Source organism: Coenobita brevimanus, chromosome 18 (genome assembly GCF_032717465.1).
Source record: "Coenobita brevimanus isolate Jiangsu-jjx chromosome 18, ASM3271746v2, whole genome shotgun sequence".
In the NCBI taxonomy this organism is placed as follows: domain Eukaryota; kingdom Metazoa; phylum Arthropoda; class Malacostraca; order Decapoda; family Coenobitidae; genus Coenobita; species Coenobita brevimanus.
Window position 1 is genome coordinate 22311470 of NC_136971.1, and position 22307 is coordinate 22333776.

The 22307-nt window shown below is 40.9% G+C and overlaps 1 long non-coding RNA gene across 1 annotated transcript; it reads left to right on the forward strand.

Annotated features, from left to right (window-relative positions):
* The first annotated feature begins 1043 nt into the window (after positions 1-1043).
* LOC145391420 (uncharacterized) lies at positions 1044-16842 on the forward strand. The gene is made up of 3 exons (XR_013895845.1): positions 1044-1143; positions 4980-5110; positions 16820-16842. It is a non-coding gene; the product is annotated as an uncharacterized LOC145391420 (long non-coding RNA).
* The last annotated feature ends 5465 nt before the right edge of the window (positions 16843-22307 follow it).

The following is a 22307-nucleotide window of genomic DNA, read 5'->3' on the forward strand; positions in this document are numbered from 1 at the left end:
GGCCACCCTTTGCGGGATTGGGGCGTCGGGCTATAGATAGATGGAATATATATATATATATATATATATATATATATATATATATATATATATGTATGTGTGTGTGTGTGTGTGTGTGTGTGTGTGTGTGTGTAATTTAAGTAAGAAGAAACCAAAGACAGCAAGACTGTTTCGTCCAAGGAAAAAAAATTAACAGAGAGCCAAAGTCAAGATCCGTTCGAGATACCTGGACACACTGCGCTTAAAAGACAGGAGGACATAGGCAGTAGGAAAAACAGACAGAGTAAGACAGTTAACAAGTACCATTCAGAAAGTGTTTCTTAGCCTGCATAAAATCGCGTGACGATAGCAATAATAAAGCAAAGAGTACGTTATGATGATGCGGTTATATCCTATCCGACGAGCCTATAAGATCAGTCGTTTTCTCGCTGGTATCAGATACTGAGCAGAACTTCTGAATGATCACCTTTACCGTGTTACACCTAGGTTATGGAAGCTTCCTAAGACCTCTTCCTGGGCGATTTATTTTTTTTACAACTTCTTGCCGTCCTCTTCCATGTTACTTAAATCATTTTAATACCATCATACTCTGCATAAACTATGCACAAAACGATATTAGCCCACCGTACCCAAAAATAAATCGCTGAGGAAGAGTTGTTAGGGATCTTCCTTAACCTATAACGAGGTCGTCATTTTTATTTATACATATTTAAGATGCTTTTATTCAGTATAGAATAGGATTTTCAAAATGTAGTAGACAACGCCTTCACTAACACCGTCAATATGAGAGACTATGATGATGATGATATGATGATGATGATGATGTTAATGATGATGATGGTGATTTTTTTTTTTTTTTTCAAAATACTAAGGAATACCAAACTCCTAACCATATTAACGGTGGTAGTGTTAGTGTGGAAGTGAATCCCAGAGAGAGAGAGAGAGAGAGAGAGAGAAATGGGGGGAGGGGAGGGGAGGGGGGAGGTCCACCACCGCCCCTTCCCTTGTACCACCTTGGATCATCCCAGTTGGTAAGAGCACATTTGTGTTCCACGCCTCACCAGGTACAGAAGCAGCGGGAAGTGAAGAGCACTTCAGCACTCAAAACAGTTGCCTCTCTGCTCATCCCATCTTCATCTACAAGTAAGAGTCTTTAGTGGAGACTGTTTTTAATTCCCTCATTATAATGTATTTTCTGCTGCGTTACGAACCAGACAGATTATTTTATTTCTTTTGACAAAAATCCTCACTTCGACGACCACTTACACTGTAAATCCCTTCTGAATTTATATTACTGCAAACAGAAAGCTTTATTTCTCTTGCAAGGGGCCTTTTGCATTGAGGGAAGTCTTGAAGTCTGTAGTCTGTCCAGGCTGAAAAGTATATCCTAAACAGAATGAAGTAATCTTGACATAAGAAGAATAAAGTGTAGAAGACATCTGAAGATAACAAGAGTTGTCTATGGCTAATGGTGTCAAACACATAACGCCCATAACCTTTTTATTTTCTTTCTTTTTTTACCTTGCTATCTTAGAGAATTTCCTTCAGCACATAGGTGTGCATCTGAAAAGAAAAATGTTATTATTGTTACGGTATGTGACGGTCACAGTTCTTTTAGTCCTGCAATGACGAGGTTGGTTCGTGCCCTACACTGATGAGGGTGCCTTGCGGGACGATGTAGTTTATATATTAACAATTTGTCAATCATCATAACCTGAAGAGCTGAAAGTCCCTACCACCCACACTGCAATAGGTCGGGGTGTGTGGATATGAAAAGAAAAACTTCATAATTTGGTGACAGAAACACATCTTCTTAGAGTTGTTGTGGTGAAGTGGGTTCAAGTCCCACAATGATGATGGTGCTTTAATGTACCATTGTGTATATATATATATATATATATATATATATATATATATATATATAGTGCTTGTGTGTGTGTGTGTGTGTGTGTGTGTGTGTGTGTGTGTCTAAGAATATTAATTTTTTGTCTCTGTTAATTGTCAGATGCCTTATCATGCCTTAGCATTCACATATAAACATGTAAAGGGCAATAAAGATTTGCTTCATCTGACGGAACCGAGGAAGTCTCACAACCTCAGTGTTTGTTTGTGGTTCCACTGAATTCGCTGAGCCCATGTTGATAAACAGTAATGAATCTCCTTCATTACTAGTTTAATCAGCTTTATACTCTGAATACGCTATCAGCTGGATAGGGTTAGGGCGCTTTTAGCTCGATACTGTGAGCCTGCATGACCTTGGGGTGAGGCTCAATCCAGCATTTGAACGTGTCATTACCCCCTTATGGAAAGGATACGTGGCATCCACATTCACGCAAGACTCCGCATAAGCAAAGAAAACTAACACTTATTTATATATGATGTCAGAGGGTGCTTATATTATCATTTCGAGACATAAGTCAGGATGATGTAAGCCTTCTATCCTTCATGCAAGAGTTAAGAATGATTGAAAGTAATCCGACTGAGTCATATTCTTTGGAAAAGAAATCGTAAATCCACAATACATTTGACTAACTTGCTTGTATGGCAGTCATACCCAGTTAGCTTGTCATGGTTTCCCATCACCAAGGATTTGAGAGACAGAAACAAAGCCTTCAATAACATTCCAAACCAGTTGTCATTTTAAAAATATGAATACACATTTACAGTGCATTAATATACAATTTTATAAGCAATGTAAGTCGCTCCAGCTATGAAAATTTTGGAATGGAGAAAAAGGGAGTAATTTGGAACAAAAAAAAATACAGTAAAAGTCCTTTAATCCGAATGGCAGTGGACCGAGAATCATTCGGCTTATGAGATTCTTCGGATTTTGGGGTGGGACTCCTAAGACACTTAATTTCATCTTTAAACTGAAGTTTAACCGAAGGGATCACTTTTCATTCATTCATAATACAATATGGGACATTTTAGTATTACTTATTACACAGATTTTTTACTTAATAATGTATTACTGAAGACACGAACTGTAATTGATAAATTAAGAGATGTTATGGGTTGTTTAACTCACCAGTAATGTGTAGTGTTATAACCAGCCGTTGTAGACAGGTAAATCCAATTAGAGAAAGTCCAGGGTTAATAATAATATACACTTATTGTAAAAGCACAGACTCTTAATATGTATTACTGTGGATAATTCCTTAAGCCTATGGTACAGATTCAAAAGGTTGCGAGACAGTTCGCTCTCAAAATATGGACTATTCCCCGTCAGGACAATTCCCAGTTATTCTATAAATATACTTATTATTGATTAATTTATACATTAATAACTCAGTTTTCAGGGGGATCTATCAGAGTCTATGTTCATTCAATAGCACAGGCTTTGGATATCATTTATAAATTGCACTTTTAGACAATAATTAACTTGTTTCTACCTCGCTGCAGTTGACTTTGAATTATATTCTAGTATCACCCATAGCTGTCTTCATTAATTTCCATTGGTACTACAATATCCTGGGTGTATCTTAAAACGACTCTGAAGAGGTACAAGTATTCAAAAACTAGAGTACTTGCGAAATAAACTGATATGTAAATAAACGACGGGGAATCGTTCTGACGGCGAATTGGCTTGTTATTGTTGTGACGGCAAAGTGACTTGATGGCAAAATGTCTCGAAACCATCCAAAAGTGGTCGGTTGTGTACTAGGAGTTGCCAATCCATGCATTACATGATCCATGACCACACCGTTCGGCGCTTCGGCGCATTTGGTGCCCACTTTGATTTTTTTAATTTAGATTTTTTTTTTTTTTTACTTTTGGAGTTTTTGTCAGCCTTCTTCAAAAATTCGGATTAGCGGGATTTTCGGATTATTGGTGTTCGAATTAATGGACTTTTACTGTAATAACTGAAAGTTAGTTCTCTTGTGTGAGATGTGCTGCACCATCACTATTATTATTTCTTTAGGGACTTTCATTTAATTTGCTGTTATACATGACAGGAGGACAAACGGAACACTCGCCAAAACATGAAAGTAAGAGAAGCTGCAAACCTCGGATCTTTCCGACAATCAAACCAGTGCTCTGCAGGAGAGTGGATGGGTGATGGGGGGTAATCTTGTGCTATTAATTCTGTTCTCTGTTGGCAAACTTTTGCCATTTACCCTCCCCCCCTTTTTTTTTTAGTGTTCACGACTGTATATTGGTAACAGAAAAGGACAATACTACATCTGTACAGCCTTGCCATTGCACTTCTTCACGATTAACATGACGTTTTATTACTAATTTGTTGCCACAAATGAGCACAGAAGATGTAAGGATGTCAATTTTAGACCAAATTCGAGTCCAGGTGCTTTAATGTATACTTAATAAATACTGCATCAAACACCTTTAGACCCAAAACTCTAACTTAGGTACAATATCAGATCGTCAGGGGATTGTAGGGCATTAATTATTAAAGAAAGTACAGATTAACCGATTAGCCTACTTTCGGTAATATAATTGCTTTTAGTTTATAAAAATCGATATATATATATATATATATATATATATATATATATATATATATATATATATATATATATATATATATATATATATATACATATATATATATATATATATATATATATATATATATATATATATATATCGCGTCGCACCTCAGGCGAGGGTTAGGTTCCCAAGGCCTCGCGTAAAGCCAATAATCGCGTGGAGACAGGATGGCCCACTTAACACCCCTAAATCGTTCTTAAGTTAAGAAAAAAAGTATTAATATAATAGTGGAATAAAACTCACTTAATATTTAGATAAGCTTTTTTTTTTTTTTTTTTTTTTTTTTTTTTAAGGCGATGGAGCTCATTTGGCGTCTGGTAGTGAATGTAAGTGAATGTAAAAGAAAAGCTAAAACTGCCATCGAACTAAAATCCATGTACATGAGGCTGTTTATAAATGGTACATACGGCAGTGATCATATGGAGTGGTACGTGAATACAGTACTGCTTTTTTTTTTTTTTTTTTGTCAGATGCAGAGGAGTTAGTGAACTTTTCAGCAGGACCTGATTTAACCCTACCCAAGGCAGTGCATTGGTGCTCAACTCGATCACCACACAGTGCACTACCAGCCACCTATTGCCACCACAGCACAGTTTCGTTTGTAATTTATCAAAACATTTCGTTACTTATGCTTACAATATTGACAAATTTTGGTTTTAAACAGATCCTAACACACAGTAATCTTTGGTACTAATTTGAAAAAATAAAACATAATTAATTAAATGTGGAGTCGTTTTTGAACAACATTATTTTCACCTAGCGGGCGAGGCACTTTGGTTACCGTACCAGTCCGTGACACACCTAGACACACAGTGACAGTGCAGCAGTCCACCACACCCAATAAACAGGATCTCTTAATGCACAAACTTTTCATTGTTAAACACAAAAACGTTATCTATTCATGGTTGCTGAGCAGTATTTTGCTATGAATATGTCCTAAAATAACTGTTGAATTGGTAAGCTCGTAATATTTTAAAGTAAATCCGCAGGTCTGTAAACTGTAGGCGACTGCGTGACTGGTTGGTTCCTATACACAACCACTTTACAACAATAATACGATAACGTCCAATGTAGTAAATTCTTTCACAAAACTTTATTAATTTTTCATTACCTAAATCAAACAAAAAGACCGCCTTAGAAAGAGTTGCAACATAATTGCCCTTTTTCCTACAACTAATCCTTCAACTTATTCTCTTAATCTTTTCTCTCCGTTGGGCTCCATTGATTACAACCTTAATATTTTAACCTGTTCAGTCGCTTCAGTACGTCCTGCAGACCCTTTCAAGCAGCAGTGGCTTTGACAATTTGAAGCTGTGTAATCGGGAGGCCCTCAGGCAGTACCTAAAAATTCCATAGAATGATTATTGTTTCCATGACCAATATCCATTTCAATGTGCCTTGAGCATTACGGAGGTTATTCTCTTGGCCATGAAAGCATACATTCCTTTTCCTTATCCTGTGACTTAAGAAAATAAAAACGTGGTTTAATCATGCTTGTCCTAATGTTGCCTACAACAAAGAGATCTACAAAAGGTATTGGAGCTAACCGACCCATGATTCTCATTTCGTTTATGTTTCTACCAAGAACCGTGTTACGTGATTCCTTGGCTCTGCTAACTATAAATTCATTCGCACTAAACTCACTAAATGCTCCAACTCAAATTCTTCCTGCTCCTTGTGGCACCTTGCCAAAAAATTTTCTATTAACTTTATCATCCCTCCCTTTTCTTTTTCCATTCTGATGAGTTTATAGCTGTTTCTCCAGCTAATATGGTAGAACTCTTCACTCAGACTTTCTCATAAATTCAAACTTAGACGATTTGGGTGCTGTTCCTCCATCATTCCCTCTGACTTCCTCATGGCTGACATTAAAATTTCTTCAACTGATGCGTTTCTGTCCTCACTGGCTCCAGCATTAACAAGACGTTTTGGCTTGGTGGGATCCCTCCTGCTGTCATCAACACCTGGGCATCTGTGTTTACACGCTGTCTAGGTAAACTCATTTGCCTTTGTATGTCAACTTGTACCTTTCCTTCTTGCTGGAAGTTTGCTTTCATTCAGCCTCTCCGAAAGCAGTGTGACCATTCCCAGCCCTCCAACTATCGCCCAACTTCTATAACATCATGTATTTCTATTTTTTAAATACTTTCTTTTAAAAAAGAAACCTTTAAATTACTTTTCCTTTCATAACCTTTCCGATCATCAGTATGGTGTATGCCACAGTTGCTCCACTGGCGATCTTCCCACCTTCGTAGTAGAAGACCGTAGCACCAGTCGAGCAGGGCAGTACTTCCGAGGTGGATGGAAAGCTGATAACAGGGAGTGCTGAAGCTCCCGTTTCATCAGCCCTCAGGACTAGTTCCTGACCATCCCCCTTTGCTGAACTTTTTCAGTGTCTCAGTTACACAGAGAGTAGGCCAGCATGCTCTCCAGTACAAATTTCTCTAACTATCTTCACCAAACTACATGCACAGTACACACTACACTTCCTATTCAAAATTCACCAAAAATGGCGTCGATTTATCAAGCCTCGGAGTCCCCAGGGGGGGGGGGACCATAAATGCCCCCACCATCTGCCCCTCTCCCGGTGACGACTCAAGGTGCCTGGAACCACTGTCTGACTCTCTTCTTCTTCATTTCTGCAACATTCGCGGCCTTTCCTCTAACTTTCGCTCTGTTGAGCACCACCTCTCCTCCTCTAAACCTCACCTTCTTTTTCTAACTGAGACTCGGCTGTCTGAGGCAACTGACAGCAAACCCTTTTCTGTATCCTCCTACTTTCTCTATACTCATTTCAAAGCCAAAGGTGGCTGTTGTGTATATATACGCAACAACTTATCTTGCTCTCGTGTTCCTGAACTTGATTCTTCTGAATTCTCCACACTCTGGCTTCGGCTTTCCTGTCATTCTCTGACTAAATATATCTGTGCTGTTTACTTATCTCCTAATTCTACTGACTACCAAAATTCTTCGACTATCTTACTTCTACGATGGAACACATTCTATCCATTTCTCCTTTCTCTGAAATCTCTATTCTTGGAGATTTCAATGTTCACCACCACCTTTGGCTCTCCTCTCCTTTCACGGATCCACCTGGTGAACAAGCCTACATCTTTTCTATCCTTAATGACCTAGAGCAGCTTGTACAGCACCCTACCCGTATCCCTGACCGCCTTGGAGAGAGCTCCAACATACTTGACCTCTTCCTCACAACTAATCCTTCTGCTTACTCTGTTAATCTTTTCTCTCCGTTGGGCTCCTCCGATCACAACCTTATTACCTTAACCTGTCCTATCACTCCGGTACGGCCTGTGGACCCTCCAGGGAAACGTCGTCTGTGGCATTTTGGAGCCGCGGACCGGGAGGCCCTCAGGCAGTACTTCTTTGATTTTCCCTGGAATGATTATTGCTTCCATGGCCGTGAGCCATCTGAGTGTGCCTTGCGCATTACGGAGGTTATTCTCTCGGGCATGGAAGCATACATTCCTTTCTCATATCCTTTGACTAATGCAAGAAAGCCTTGGTTTAATCACGCTTGTTCTAATGCTGTCCGCAACAAGGAGAGGGCCTACAAAAGGTACCGGAGCCAACCCACCCCTGAATCACATCATCTTTACATTTCTGCCCGGAATCGTGCTAAGTCTGTTCTTCGCTCTACTAAAAATAATTTCATCCATACTAAATGCTCTCAACTCTCCAACTCGAATTCTTCCCGCTCCTTCTGGCACCTTGCCAAAAATCTTTCTAACAACTTTACCTCATCATCCTTCCCTCCTCTTTTCTACTCTGATGATTCTGTAGCTATTTCTTCTACTGATAAAGCAGATCTCTTCGCACAGTCTTTCTCCTCCAATTCCACCTTAGACGATTCCGGTGCTGTTCCTCCATCACTTCCCCCCCTCTGACTTCCTCATGGCTGACATTAAAATTTCTTCAGTTGATGTATTTTCTGCCATCACTGGCCTCAGTACTAACAAGGCATATGGGCCTGATGGGGTCCCTCCTGTTGTTCTCAAGAACTGTGCTTCTGTGCTTACACCCTGCCTAGGTAAACTCTTTTGCCTTTGTCTGTCAACTTGTACCTTTCCTTCTTGCTGGAAGTTTGCTCTCATTCAGCCAGTCCCAAAGAAGGGTGACCACTCCCAACCCTCCAACTATCGTCCAATTGCTTTAACGTCCTGTATTTCAAAAGTTTTCCAGTCAATTCTTAATAGAAAAATTTTAAGGCATCTTTCCTATCACAACCTTCTTTCCGATCGTCAGTATGGGTTCCGTCAGGGACGCTCCACTGGCGATCTTCTCACCTACCTTTCAGACTCCTGGTCATCCTCCTTGCGGGACTTTGGTGAAAGCTTTGCCATTGCACTTGACATCTCAAAGGCTTTCGATCGAGTCTGGCATAAATCTTTAATTTCCAAACTGCCCTCCTATGGTTTCTATCCTTCTATCTGTGCCTTCATCGCTAGCTTCCTTTCTGGTCGTTCTATAGCCGCTGTTGTAGACGGCCATCGTTCTTCTCCTAGATCTATCAACAGTGGTGTTCCTCAGGGCTCTGTCCTATCACCAACTCTCTTCCTTTTATTCATCAATGATCTTCTAAGCTGTACATCTAACCCTATCCACTCATACGCTGATGACTCCACCCTTCACCTTTCCATTCGGTTCCCGCAACGCCCATCTCAACAGTTACTAACAAACAAGGGATGAGGCTATGGCACATCTAATGTCTGATTTGGCTCGTATCTCTGACTGGGGTAAAAATAATATGGTTGTTTTTAATGCATCTAAGACTCAGTTCTTACACCTATCAACCCGACAAAATCTTCCACAGGTATACCCACTAATGTTTAATAATATTCAGCTTAATCCTGCATCATCCTTGAACATGCTTGGGGTTTCATTTACTCGGGACTTATCTTGGAAAGATCATATTACATCTCTTGTAAAATCTGCTTCCAAGAGATTGGGTGTGCTAAGCCGACTCCGCTCTTTCTTTACCCCTGCACAATTATTGACTCTATACAGGGGTTTTATCCGCCCCTGTGTGGAGTACAACTCTCATGTGTGGGGAGGCTCCCTACATACAGCTCTTCTCAATAGGGTGGAGTCAAAGGCTTTTCGTCTCATTAACTCTCCTCCTCTTACTGACTCCCTTCAACCTCTGTCTCTTCGCCGCACTGTTGCATCTTTATCTCTTTTCTATCGCTACTTTAATGGTCACTGCTCCTCTGAACTGTCTGCTTGCATTCCGCCACCTCTACGACGGGCGCGTAGCACCCGTCTGGCAGCAAACTCTCATCCCTTTTCTGTCCAACTCTCTAATGCAAGAGTTAACCGTTACTCCCAGTCTTTCATTTATGCAACAGGTCAGCTCTGGAACTGTCTCCCTCTGTCTGTATTTCCTGCTGCCTATGATCTCCAGTCTTTCAAACGCAGTGTGTCCAGGCATCTGAAAATGATCGGATCTTGAATTTGGCTCTATATTGTATTTTGTTTTTCTCTTGGAGGGAACTGTTACTGCAGGCTCATGGCCTTTGGTTCCTTCTTCCTCGCATAAAAAAAAAAAAATCCTCCTTTCGGTACTTTGGAGAAAGCATTACCACTGCACATGACATGCCAAAGGCTTTCAATCGAGTCTGGTATGAATCTTTAACTTCCAAACTGTCCTCTTATGGTTTTTATCCTTCTCTCCATGCCTTCATCTCTAGTTTTCTATCTGGTTGTTCGTTCTGTAGCTGCTATTGTAAACGACTACCGTTTATCCTCTAGGGCTATTATTAGTGGTGTTAGACAGGGCCCTGTCCTGTCACTAACTCCCTTCTATTCGTTAATGACTTTCTAAACTCTATATCCAACCCTATTAGTTCATATGCTGATGACACCATCCTCCAAGTTTCCATCAGTTTCATGCAGTGCTCACCTCTTCATCATGGCTGATACTAAAATTACCTCAATCGATGAATTTTCTTCCATCTCTGGCCTCAGTACTAACAGAGGCATATAGACCTGATGGGGCCCCTCCTGTTGCCCTCAAGAATTTTGCATCTGTGCTTACACCCTGCCAAGGTAAACCCTTTCGTTTTTGTCTACCATCTTGTATCTTTCCTTGTTTCTGGAAGTTTGCTCTTATTCAGCCAGTCCCAAAGAAGGGTGTCCATTCCCAGCCCTCTAATTATCGCCCAATTGCTGAACATCCTGTGTTTCAAAAATTTTCGAGTCTAGTCCTAGCACAAAAAATTTAAAGCTTTTTTTCTATCACAACCCTCTGTCTGATCGTCAGTATGGATTTCGCCAGGGACTCTTTATTAGCGATCTTCTCACATACCTTTAAGACACTAGGTCATCCTCCTTTCGGGACTTTGGCGATAGCTTTGCCATTGCACTTGACATCTCAAAGGTGTTCCATCGAGCCTGATATAAATCTTTAATTTCCAGTCTGCACTCTTACGGTTTCCATCCTTCTATCAATGCCTTCATCTCTAGTTTCCCCTTTGGTCATTCTATAGCAGCTGTTGCAGACGGTCATCGTTCTTCTCTTAAAGCAGTCACTAGAGATGTTCCTTAGGGCTCTGTCCACTCACCAACTGTCTACTACTTATTCATCAATGTTGTTTTAAGGTGTATATCAAACCCTATCTACCCAAACGCTCATGACTCCACTCTTCACCTTTCCATTTGCTTCATGCAGCATCCAAAGTAGCAGTTACTTCATTAAACAAGGGATGACGCTATGGCTCACCTAATATCTAACTTGGCTCATATCTCTGGTTGGGGTAAAAGTAGTCTTTATTTTTAGTGAATCAAAAACTCACTCCTTACATCTGTCAACCTGATAAAATCTTGCACAGGACTCTCCTCTCTCTCTCTCTCTCTCTCTCTCTCTCTCTCTCTCTTTATTACCAGCATCCTTCTCATTCCTGCATCATCTTTATACATAACTGGGGTTTCATTCTATTGAGGTATATCTTTGAAAGATCATATTACCCCTCTTGAAAAGTCTATTTCAAAGAGGTTAGGTGTGCCAAGCCGACTTCATGCCTTCTTTACCCATGCACAGTTGTTGACTTTATACATGGGTTTTATTCGCCCCTGTGTAGAATACAACTGTCACGTGTGGGGAGGCTCCCCATATACAGCTCTACTCAATAAGGTGGAGTCAAAGGCAATTCGTTTCATTAACTCTCCTCCTATTACTGGCTTCCTTCAACCTTTGTCTCTTTGCCGCACTGTTGCATCTTTATCTCTTTCTATCATTACTTCAATGGTCACTGCTTCACTGAACTGCCTGTTTGTTTCCCTCTAACGTTATGGCTGGCCAGCAGAACTCGTCTAGCTACAAACACTCATCCCTTGTCTGTCCAACTCTCTAAAGCAAGAGTTAACCGCAACTTCCAGTCCTTCATATATTCAACAGGTAACTTCTGGATCTGTCTCCCTCTGTCTGTATTACCTACTGCGTCTTTCAAACGCAGTGTGTCCAAGCATCTCGAAATGAAATGAATGGCTCTTCAAATTGCCTCTGCGATGCTCTATTTTTTTTTTCTTGAAGGGAACAGTATCTGGTCTCCTGGCCTTTGGTTCCTCCTTCCTTAGATTAAAAAAAAATATATATGTCTCTTTTCAACAAGGTCTAGTCAAAAGCCCTTCATCTCATTAACTGGGCTCCGGTCAACCTCTTTCTTTCTTTGTTGTTGTGTCTTTACTGTATTTCTTTTCTATCACTACTTCAATGGTCATTGCTCCACTGAACTGTCTGCTCGGATCCTTCCATCACCATGGCATGTGAATAGCACCCATATAGGAGCAAACTGTCACCCTTTATCTACACAAATCTTTAATGCAAGAGTTTACTGTTACTCCCAGTCCTTCATGTATGCAACAGTCAACTTTTTTCTTATGTCTGAATTTCCTACTAGGTATGATATCCAGTCTTTTAAATGCTGTGTCCAGTAATCTCAGAATGAATGGATCTTCGATTTAGGTCTATTATCTTGTTTTCATTTTTTCTTGGAAGAAGCAATTTGCATTTGCTTCATTCTTCATTGCACTTGTGTATTCGATAGCCAATAAATTAAGTCGTATTCTAACCTGACCTAATTATTCTAACCAACCCTAACTAACCTAACCTAAAGCAACCTGACAACATAAACCATCCATCCATCCATCATTCATTCCTACGTTGCCCCATGAGGAGCGTAGAAGCCCGGGGCTAGGTAGTTGGTCCTGACATTTAAGATGAGAGTGACCAACCTCACTCATCCCTGAGTGGCATTACGTGAGCAATAAACCCCAATCACTCCTTGGATATAAACCTTCACCGGCTCAATCCGATTGGAGCACAATAATTACCCACTAAACCATCAGGCGCCAAAATTTGGTTATATGGTTACCACCCAGCATAGTAAATGGTTTCCTGGTGTACAGGAAACCATTTGGCTTGTCACTCAGCATAGAGTCACCCACAGGCAGAAGGAAGAGGAAAGAATGAAGGAATGAAAGATGGAAGGGGGAGTGTAAAGTCACCCGCAGGCAGAAAGACGAGGAAAGAATGAAGGAAAGAAAGACAGAAGAAGCTGGAAGGAAAGAAGGATGGAGGAGAGGACAGGGCAGACACCCGAGAGCATCTTTAAAAAAATAACCAAATCTAACTAGACGGTAGGGGACGATGGCCGGCTCTAAGCGGGCCGTTGCTAGGGAACAAGTAGCTGGCTAGAAACCAATACCTTGCAGAGAAAACTAGGTTATGGGATGGTCATTGTGTCCAGGTTTGGTAGGAAGCAGTTAATTCTGAGGAGTAGACGTCCCTGCCACAATTAAACAAGACTGCTTCGGACGCTGAGGCCCATATTAACAGGGTTGCCACTCAAGGACTAGAGGAGAGAGGGAAAAAATGGATAGCTCACTTCCGATAGGGAATGGCCTCAAGATAATGCCTAAAAAAGTCAGAGCTTTCTATGCCCAGTAATAAAGCTTCTACAGTTCAAACCATAATAGTACGAAAAAAATGCGTTTTTTCAGCCGATACTAGCCAATGATTAGTTGCAACTGAAACCTTGAAGACACAACTAGGTCACAGGCTGGTCATTATATCCAGGTTTGGTCGAAATCGGTTAACTATGAAGAGTAGAAGTCTATCTATCTATCTATCTATCTATTGCCAGACGCCTCAATCCCGTTTGGGGTGGCCACAAACAAATCGCCTCCAAGTCACCCTGTCCCCCGCCATTACACTGCCCTGCTCCCAACTCACACCCCCCTCTCTCATATACCTCTCCACCCCATCCCTCCATCTCATCCTTGGCCTCCCCCTCCCTCTTTCCCCCTCCACCTCACTCATATACACTCTCTTCGTCAGTCTTTCACCCTCCATCCTCTCCACATGGCCAAACCACCTCAGTGTATTCCTCATAACGCTTCCTATCACATCCACATCCACACCACAACGTTCCTTTATATCCTCATTCGTCAGCCTGTCTCTCCACGTGACTCCACAGGCTCCTCTTAAATAACTCATTTCCACTGCTCTCACTCTTGACTTGTGTCCTTCCAACAATGTCCAAGCTTCACTTCCGTACGTTAGAGTTGGTATCACAATACTGTCATGTAGTAACTTTTTCACTTCCATGCTCACTTCCCTGTTTCTTATCACTGCATTCAAGGAACCAGCAACCTTTCTTCCCTGCTGTACCCTTTCAAGCACTTCACCCTCCAAACCTCCATCCTTACTCATCACACTACCCAAATACTTAAACGTACTCACATTTTCCAATTCCTCACCATCCAACCTCGCTGAACATTCACTAACTTCACCTCTCTCAAAGACCATCACTTTACTCTTCCCTACATTCACCTTTAGGTTCCGTTTCTTACACACTCTCTCAAACTCATCCACCAAGCCTTGCAGCTCCCCTTCGTCTTCACTCAACAACACAGTATCATCTGCAAACAACATTACAGGGAGTTTCCAAACACTATCCTCTCTCACCAGGGCCACTCCAACATCCACTACCCTACCTTGTACCTCTTTTATTACCCCATCCATGTACAGATTGACCAACCATGGAGACATGACACATCCCTGTTTCAAACCAACTTTCAAAGAGAAAAATTCACTTAGTTCACCATCCTCACGCACTGCAGCCTTCGCACCATCGTACATACTCTTCACAGCATTCAACAACTTCCCATCTACTCCATATATTCTTAACACTTTCCACAATCCTTGTCTATCCACCCTGTCATATGCTTTTTCCAAATCCATGAAAGCCGCATACAACTTCTTTCCCTTCTCTAGAAACTTTTCCACTAAAGATCTAAGAATGAATATCTGATCTACACAACCTCTTCCCTTCCTAAAGCCTCCCTGTTCTTCTCCAACTAATTTCTCTGTTCTTTCTCTAACTCTGTCTATAAGTATCCTACCATACACTTTTCCTATTATACTAAGAAGACAAATGCCCCTATGATTACCACACACTTCTTTTTCCCCTTTTCCTTTGTACAAGGGAATAATTATACCTGACTTCCAATCCTCCGGGACTCTACCTTCCTCCCAGGCCAATCTGCACATCTTCCACATCCATTCTACTACTATCTCTCCCCCATGCTTCAGCATTTCACCACACACTCCATCAATTCCTGGGGCTTTCCCCGATTTAACTTTCTTCATTGCTTCCACAACTTCTATCCTACTGATTTCTTCCTGTCTTCTCACCTCCCTCCTTCTCCCAGCCATTCCCCAGCCACTTATACTCGCATTACTTCCATCCTCTACGTTCAACAATTCCTTAAAGTGTTCTCTCCATCTGCTCACTTTTTCTCCCTTCTCCACTAGTAATCTACCATTTTTATCTTTCACTCCCCTGCTAACTTCACTTCCACCATGTCTTACTCTTTTCACTTCTCTCCAGAACATTTTCTTACAGTCCCTCCACTTTACACTCAAATTCCTTCCAAATTCCTCATCCACTCTCTTCTTACTCTCTCTTACCAATCTTTTCACCTCTCTCTTCCTTTCCACATATAACTCTCTCTTCCGCCTCTCAACTTCTTCCACGCCCCTATTTCTCATCCATTCATTGTATGCTTTCTTCTTTTGTGCCACAGCCTGTTTCACCTCTTCAGTCCACCACGCTGTTCCTTGCACCCCCCTCCGTCTTCTCTTCCTGCCACACACCACATCACATGCTGCACATATTTCTTCTGTAAATATCTTACACATACCTTCCACGTCTCCCATCTGCTCCAATTCATACTTGCCCAATCGTTCCTCCACTTCTCTCTTATACTCTGCCTTTTTCTCATCCTCTTGTAACCTTTCCACTCTCCTTGCAACTACTCCTTCCTCTCGTCTTTCCCTTCTTCTATTCCTCCATCTTACTTGCATCCTAATTCTGGCCACCACCAAGTAGTGGTCAGAAAGTCCACTTCCCCAACCTCTATACACTCTTGCATCCTTTACACATCTTCGCATCCTTTCATCCACACACACATAATCAATCATTGCCTTCCTTTCATTCAGTTCACCACCCACCCTTCTCATCACTCGCCATGTATACCTGTGGATCATTTTATGCCTGAAGAGGGTATTGGCTATCACCAACCCCCTCCCAGCACAAATGTCCACTAACGGACTCCCATTCTCATCTATCTCAGCAGGCACACCCCACTCACCAACTATTCCATCCACCTTCACATTACCAACTTTACCATTCATATCACCAATCAAAAACACTCTCTCATTCCTTCCAAACTTTTCCATGCACACTTCCACATTTGTCCAGAACTCTTCTCTCACTCTTCTAGCACGATCTTGCGTTGGCGCGTACACACACACAATCGCCCACATTTGTATTCCAACTTTCAACTTTACCCACACAATCCTTGACCCAACTGATCCATACTGTCTTATGCTCTTCTTCCATCTTTTACTCACAACTATACACACTCCTTCCTTTGCCCTCTCATTCTCATCTACTCCTGCACATATACGCCATCCATACTCCCATTCTCTCACACTTTCTCCTCTCCATTTTGTTTCACGAAAACAAGAAAGAAAGAAAACGCAGCTAACAATAAGGGCAGCAAGAGCTGGCCAACACAACCTAACCTAACCTAATCTAAACCCATCTTAACCTAATCTAACCTAACCACACTAACACACCTAATATATCCTAACATAATTAAACTAATCTAACACAGCCTAACATAATTAACCTAACCTAAACAAACCTAACCTAATCCAACGTAACCTAACCACACTGCACCTAACCTAATCTGACTAACCAAACTTAACCTAACTCTTCGACAGATTGGAAAGGTGCTGCTTAATCGTCCATCATGAAGGCACTGCTGACTCTGGTAATGATGATGATGATGGCAGCCTCTGGGTCAACGGACGAGACAGGAATATTTGGTTGTCATGCTGGTACTCCGTTCAAGTTTAATCTCAGGGACCTCTTTGATTGGGAGTTAGGTGAGCAGAATTAGTTTGTTTATTTTTATTAATGCTGTGAGGAGATTAAACAGCATTAAAGCAGCAGATGTTGATGTTATATATGTTCTATTCTCGTCGGGAAACGAAGCACCTTAACACCTTTTCCTTGGCGATATATTTTTGGATATGGCTGGTTAATATCCTTTCATACGTCACTTATGCAGATTATGGCGATCGTGGAGTAATTTATGTAACGCGGACAAGGACAGTAAGGTATAATAAAATAAATTGCTTAGGAAATGGTGTTAGTGAGTTTCCTTAACTGACGAGAATACGGGCGTAAATGTAGCGTGGAGTGGCAGAATTATTTTTCGTGGATTTTACTAGGAGTTAATAAAAGAGAAATTATAGCACTGGAGTGTAAGAATGCCTTAGGTATGTTACTGTTCAAAAAGAATGGTAAAATAAGTGAGTGTAAGTAAAAATATAGTATAATTAGTCTGATGAGTGTATTTAGGAATCTTATATGGAAGAATAATTAGAGGAAAGGTGGGGAATATATCAGAATGTCTGGTTTGTGATGAACAGTACAGTAAGATCTCGCATCTAACGAGTAATAGGTACCAAAAAAACCACTCGTTAGATGCGAATTCGTTAGATGCTAATACATAAACATATGGGGAAAATTATCTATCTATCTATCTATAGCCCGACGCCCTAATCCCGCAAAGGGTGGTCGCAGACAAAACGCCTCCAAGTCACTCTGTCACCCACCATTTGACTCCCCTCCCCCCAACTCACCCCCCCCTCCCTCATATACCTCTCAACTCCGTCCCTCCACCTCATCCTCGGTCTACCCCTCCCTCTCCCTCCCTCCACCTCACCTACATACACCCTCTTAGTCAGTCTTTCATTCTCCATTCTCTCCACATGTCCAAACCACCTCAGTGTATTTCTCCTAATCTTTTCAACCACATCCAAATCTACCCCACAACGTTCCTTCACTTCTTCATTCGTCAACCTGTCCCTCCACGTCACTCCACATGCTCCTGTCAAGTAACTCATTTCCACTGCTCTCACTCTTGACTTGTTCCCCTCTTGCAATGTCCACGCCTCGCTTCCATACGTCAGGGTAGGGATCACAATACCATCATGCAGTGACTTCTTAACTTCCATACTCACCTCCCTATTTCTCATCACTGCTTTCAGTGTACCAACAACCTTCCTTCCCTGCTGTACCCTTTCACGTACTTCATCCCCCAAAGTTCCATCCTTACTCATCACACTGCCCAAGTACTTGAATGCACTCACATTCTTCATATCCTCACCATCCAACCTCACAGGTAAAAAAATTGGACCGAACCCCTATTTTGACACTATTTTCACTCATTATGTAAGTCATTGGCATTAATGTAGGTCATAAAATCATACATAGTGGTAAAATATATAATATAAAGTAGAAATAATGTGGATAACTCACCTGTGAGTGATGAATGAGGTGCGTAGGTAAGACGAAAGGTGGTATCCGAGGCGGGAAGGGAGGCTGTAGGCCGCTCCTCCTCTCTCCCCCTCACCTACGCCACCACCACCACAACCAGCCTCCTCCCTCCTCTCGCTCTCCACTGCCTCTCGCGATGCCTCCCCGATTTTATCTTCTCGTCTGCATTCTTTTCCTTCCCAACAAATCCAGAAAAGTCATCAGGAATGTCACCAAGAAGATTCTCTATCTCTGTGTTCTCATCATCACTCAGTCTCTTGTCCTTCATTTCCACTGAGATTTGCCACAACTTCCCCAAGCTCACGGCGTTTGTTTAAATATTCATTGATAACTGTTTGTCTTCTTTCATTCACTTTCTTTACACAGGTTTCACTGACCTCCTGGTTTGGTTTCTGAATCAAAGGTAACACCTTCCCCACCCACAGAGACTCTGATGTGCCAGTACTACACAGAAACTCTTCCATTTTTTGTGCCAGATCGACGGGAGATTTGAACCGTGCGCCCTGGATTTTTCTCGTTAGATACGAATATGGGTAGAGGTCCAATAGTGTCGTTAGATGCAAATTCGTTTGCTGTGAACTCGTTAAAACCAAGATCACACTGAATGTTTTCAAGACCGGTATTCTCGTCGTTAAGGAAACTCTCTAATACCTTTCCCCTTGAGATTTATTTCCTTACACTACCTTACTGCTGCCTTTTATGTTGCACTTATCTTTTAAACACCAACATGGAAGGCAAAATTAACACACAAGTGATTATTAATGAGCTGTTTGCAAAACTAACTGGTAAGGAAAAGATGCTGGGGAGCAATCTTGACCGAGGTTAATACAGGTTCAAGTTTGGTGGGGGATGTGTGTATTTAATATTTACAGTGAGAAAAGGGAGAATACAAGTGTGATGGTAGGTAAGGTATTTTTGGCATTCATGGATCTGAAAAAAGTGTATGACAAGGTGAATAGGAAGGATTATGGAACGCTTTGCGGATGTATGGTGTGGACAGAGAGCTGCTGAACATTATAATATTTTAATGACGGTAATGTGGCGTGGATTTCTATAAGGGAGTGCTTAAATATGAACAATGGAGTGAGACAAGTGTGTATAATGTATTGATGTATCGCGAATGTTATGATTGTATAGGCTACCGGTATATATATATATATATATATATATATATATATATATATATATATACAAAACCCAAAGCTTCATTTCATATATATAACCCAAAGATTCAGAGAGAGAGAGAGAGAGAGAGAGAGAGAGACTGTCATGCTGGCGTGCAGCAATATTTGCCGTCACATCACTTCATTCATGTGTCAGAATCTCACTATAACTTCCTTCCTTTCCCCAGCGCTAACTCAGTGCAGTAAACCAAGGACGATGGAGTTTTGCCAGTCTCAGCTGGACAACTGCGTCCAGGTAACACATTTCACAAGTGTTAATTTTATAAATTTTTTGGCTTTACCTTAATTATTCCATCTGTTAAACGTTTGGCAACAACACACATTCTCTCTCTCTCTCTCTCTCTCTCTCGAAGTTTACTCTTTTTCAGTCTGTCTCTAAAAACATCAACCGCTGCCCTGTGTTTAATGTTTTTTTGCGCTGCTTTTTTTTTTTTTTTTTTTTTTTAATGTATAATGACTTGATTGCTTTCTAGTTTTTACTTTAACTGTATCTTTGTGTCTATTTCTTGTTTCTTTTTGGTCGGCCTTTAACTGTACCTGTTGCCGTACCTGTTGCACAGCCAGGAAAATTTCTTCTATCCATCCATCAATCAAACCTGTTGTTTTCACCAAAACGGTCTCATCGCTTGTATTTCAAATGTCTTTGACTCTGTCTTAACTATGACTCTGAAGCATCTGTCCATTCGTAAACCTTTCTCTGACAATCAGTATGGATTCAGTCAGGGATGTTTTACTTGCGATTTTTAATAAAGGGCTTCAGTTGTATGTAAAAGGAAAGGGAAATGTTCTCCCGATCTAGACTTTATTAGATCATATAATCCTCCTAAATGACAGGGCCTGTATTCTGCATAGTGCTTATGGTCGACCCTAGCTAACCGTCATAGCTAAGCAAATTTATGACAGTCAGTCTTATGGCCGTCGGAAGTCGTCGGCCATACCTCACTAATCCAACAACACCGTCAGCTGCTAGAACGCACCGCTCACAATTTGTCAACTTTAAATTTATGGAATAAAATAGGTTCTTGGCATTATTTTCTTGGATTTAAATTGTTTTAACTTCATATTACGACTTTTGGGGAAGTTAGACATAGTAAAATAGGAATTCGTTTGTGAGAAAATGCGCTGAAACGTATTCCCGTTGAAAAGTGTGTAACCAAAAACACTGTCTGACTAGTGTAAACTTAACCTACGTTATTAATTTCATCTAATTTCATATTAGTATTTTTTTGTTGGCTAGGCTAAACTTGGTTAGGTTAAATTTTATTATATATATATATATATATATATATATATATATATATATATATATATATATATATATATATATATATATATATTTTATATCATTATTTATTATAATATACTTAACCTACATTACAAATATTTTCTTAAGTCCAAAGAAAGTTAAAGAAAATGTTCAATGCTATGGACAGCAGTGGGACAATAACCAGTTCATCTGGGTTAGGTTGAGTTATATATTTCTATAATTTGTTTCTGGTTTATTTAATATTTTCATATTTTTTTACACTAACCTTAACCTAAAGTATTATTTTTTCGACCAGTCTAAACTTTACCTATCCCATTATTATTATTTTTTTATATTTAATTATTTATTATTTAATATTTTTTAGACGTCCATAATTAACCTAACCTGCTGGGGCTAGCCCTACAAGTACTGTAAAGCCCAAACTCTGCACATTTGCATTTTTCCGGTAGCAAGATAACGTAGTGTTATGATGACCTTAAGCTCCGGGGTGAGTGGGTTACTCCTCTTGGTGTCATTCGATAAGGCGTCTCTCACAAGATTGGTGACATACAAAATACCGTCCCTGTCTAGCCGGTATCTCTTGATAAGCTCAGCATCACTGAGCTCGTTAAGCACGTCCCTTCTTCGGAAAATATTCCTCGGCTGGGGATCTGCTTGCTGTGGTGCGGCCATGTTGACACACTTCTGACGGTCATAGGCGGCGTTAAGACAGGGTGAACCCGAACATACCATCGCGCGTCTTATTATGGTCGTCCATAGGAGTTTATGGTCGACCATACGAGTTTCTGACGGAGTTATGTCTAAAATGCGCCATTTTGTTTAGATATGTACGACGGACTTAGCTATGACGGTTTGTAGAATCTGGGCCCAGGAGAGCACTACCCCTCCCGGCATGGCAGCTACCGGTCGTGGCTCGAACTCACGGTCCGAAGGTCCCGAGTCAAATGGTCTACCATTGAGCCCCCCTGCCCCCCCCAGTTGTATAAAAAAGGCTGATTGTGTATATATATATATATATATATATATATATATATATATATATATATATATATATATATAAACACAGTATATATATATATATATATATATATATATATACACACAGTATATATATATATATATATTTTAGAGTTCAGAGGGAGAGCAAGACCGACAGCCATGGACGACGCATCTCCTGCTATTGCCTGCGACCCGTTGAGGGGGGCATTTAACAAACCAAAGTCTCCAGCGGCCCAGAAAATCAAAGGGACTGTGGTTTTGGTTTAACGTTAGGGCGGGGTACAGATTCATCAAGTTTTTTTTTTTTTTTTTTTTGTGTCCGACTCTGGGCATAGGCTTCACAGCCTGCTATCAAGGCCCAGCAGTCCTCCTACATACCATACACCTCTACATGTCACCACTTCGGCGCTAACA